We start from the raw sequence: 2,986 nt of genomic DNA, 5'->3' as shown, positions 1-2,986 counted from the left end.
TCATCTGTATTTGGAAAGACTGCTTGCCCTAATAATGCCTTCACATAATTTCTTCATTAATTAATAATTGCAAAATTCACAGCATTTTGAACTTTGTGGTATCGACAGGGAGACTTGCCAGAAGGTTGTAATGCACGCAGAGGGAAATAATAAGCTTGCTACCCATGGTGTCCCAATATGTGTGGCCATCAGGCAAGGCTCTCTGCCAGCAGCTTAAAGTTGGGAAACATGCCTATAATTTTGTCATAGATGCCTGTTTTCCCCCAGTGAAAGGAACATACTTGGCATAAGGGACAATCCTTGCATTTCTACTAGTTTTTTCTCCTTATTAAAATGACTCGATTGATAATCACAGACAGTGCATTTGTGATTTCCCACTCTCTGGAAAGCGACATGGAATCAATCCCATAGATTTACTTAAAGGGTTACTCGTAGAATAGAATAGAATCCCTACAGTGCAGAAGGAGTCCATTTGGCCCTTTTTGTCTGCAGAACTCTCCGGTGGAACATCTTACTCAGGCCCTATCACTGTGACCCCACACATTTATCATGGCTAATTCACCTAACCTACACATCTTGGGACACTAAGGGGCAATTTACCATGGCTAACTCCCCTAACCTGCACATCTTTGCCCACTAAGAGACAACTTAGTATGGCTAATCCACCTAACCTGCACATCCTTGGACTGTGGGAAAAAACTGGAGCACCCGGAGGAAACCCACACAGACAGCAAGAATGTGCAAACCTACACAGTCACATGAGGCCAGATTCGAACCTGGGTCCCTGGTGCTGTGAGGCAGCAGTGATAACCACTGTGCCACCATGCTAGAGTGTGCAATGTGCTCAAGTTTGACTTGAATATAATAATAGACATTAACAGCTATTTATTTAAGGTGGATCAATCTATCAGAGCTACAGCGCTGTTTGGGTATTTTTTTTAAAAAAGGAACCCTTCAAGAACTTGCATGTCATCCTTTCATAGAGGCCATGCTAATCTTCTCTGTTTCGTTCCAATTTTAGTTATATGTGCTGCCATTTTGTCCTCTGTCCCACTTCCTGGCTTGGTAACCAATCTAAGCAAGGCACTTGCTGTGTACATCTCCAATGAGGACCAACCAATAAAAGTTTGCAGCACACCCACTCCAGCAGCTTTAGTGCATCTGCTGCAAAGTGATTAAAACAATCTAACACTATAACAAGTCTGATGATGCCTGTTGCTTAAAATAGTTGAAGGAACTTTACAAACAATAAAATTCCAGTTTTCAGTGTTCTTTTCAAAGCTTGAACCACTGAATTTTAGTAAAAATTATATATTCAATGTGTCATAACTGAAAAAAAGATTTTTTTTCATGTGAATTCTCAGAGGCACTGTGAACTCAGTCAGTTATCTTTCTGAGCAGCTGACAGGAACTATCAAGCAACTTAACTTGCACTTTTATTATTCTAAAGTTAACAAATCAAGGCCAAGAAATTCCATAGATTCCAGTTTTAGACACCTTCTATAGAAAGTGCGAATAACCCACACTCAAATAGTGAAGTCTGGGCAAGCTTGGAGTTTTGGTCATGAACTTCTTCATGAACCTACCTCCTTTGAGGTAGGTTCTTTACTCAGAGGGTAGTCAGGGTGTGGAATTCCCTGCCTGCAGCAGTTGTGGACTCGCCAACTTTAAGGGCGTTCAAATGGCATATGGATAACATTGGAATAGTTTAGGTTAGAAGGTCATTAGATTCGTTCCACGGGTCGGCGCAACATCGAAGACCGAAGGGCCTGTACTGTGCTGTAACGTTCTATGTTCTATGTTCTTTATCATATACAGTGGATGATACAAGGGTAAAGACCTGTCAAGGTAATCACCTCCAATGTGCCAGTTCAGCCTTTGGTCAACTGAGGAAAGTCATATTTGGACCAGAATCTCAAGCCTTAGTCGAAGTTCATGGTCTATTAGGAAGCAATGATCCCCTCACTCCTATTTGCTTTGGAAATTTGGACAGCCTATAATACCTCACAGTACTGGAGACAAACTACCAGCGGCACCTTCACAAGGTCTCCCAAATCTAGTGGTAGGAAAGAGAGTCAGTCCAACAGCAGTGTCCTCTCCCAAGCCAATATGCCCAGCATCAAGGTGCTAATCACTTAAAACCAGCTCCACTGGACAGGACATGTTGTTCATAAGTCTGACACCAGACTCCCAAAGCTACTGCTCTACTCAGATAAAAACAAATTACTGCAGATGCTGGAATCGGAAGCAAAAACAGAAAATGCAGGAAAACACCTGCAAGTGTAACAGCATCTGTGGGGAGAGAACAGAGTTAAAGCATTGAGTCTGGATGACTCTTCGTCAGAGTTTCTTCATGGCAGGAGACTCCCAGGAGGACAGCAAAATAATTTAGGGATGTCCTTGAAGTGTGCAATGAAATCAGACACCTCACTGACACATAGGAGACCCTGGATTGTGACTGACTAAAATGGTGAATGTTTATTCAGGAAGGTATCAAACACAATCGGCGACTTTATCAGATAGTGCAGAGGCAAAGTCGAGGCATCAATGGGAGTGCACAAATATCCAAGCAACCCATCTATCTGACCATTCAAGTACCATCTGCCCTACATGTGGCAGAATCTGCAGATCATGCACTGAACTCATCAATCATCTAAGAACCCTTGTTGAAGCAAATCATCCTCTATCCTGAACGCTGCTTAAGGAGAGGAAGGGCTTGTAAAGATGCACGTGCCACCGTTCAAGTAAGTCATTGGGTAAGACCTACGGGAACTAGAGGATGAACAGCTAGGATATGAAATACAATCAGAAGGCTATGAGGGGTCAGAAGAAAGATCACGCTGGGGCTTCATCCTTGGAGAGCAATTGAAAGTGGTATGAGGTCAGGGCTAAGGGAAGATCGAAAGATACTGGGGGTCAGCATTAGGACTGACATAAGATGTCTTAGAACCAGGGGTGACAGAGATTATATTCAGTATTTATCATT

The 2,986-nt window shown here is 42.6% G+C and overlaps 1 non-coding gene across 1 annotated transcript; it reads right to left on the bottom strand.

Annotated features, from left to right (window-relative positions):
* Positions 1–938: 938 nt before the first annotated feature.
* Positions 939–1,044, bottom strand: LOC145345830 (U6 spliceosomal RNA). Its single transcript, XR_013887200.1, has one exon. It is a non-coding gene; the product is annotated as a U6 spliceosomal RNA (small nuclear RNA).
* Between the last annotated feature and the right edge of the window lie 1,942 nt (positions 1,045–2,986).

This window comes from Carcharhinus amblyrhynchos, chromosome 7, assembly GCF_965287045.1.
Source record: "Carcharhinus amblyrhynchos chromosome 7, sCarAmb.v2.hapA, whole genome shotgun sequence".
Taxonomy (NCBI): domain Eukaryota; kingdom Metazoa; phylum Chordata; class Chondrichthyes; order Carcharhiniformes; family Carcharhinidae; genus Carcharhinus; species Carcharhinus amblyrhynchos.
Note: the sequence above shows the minus strand (reverse complement) of the source record. Positions and strands in the feature narration are given on the sequence as shown.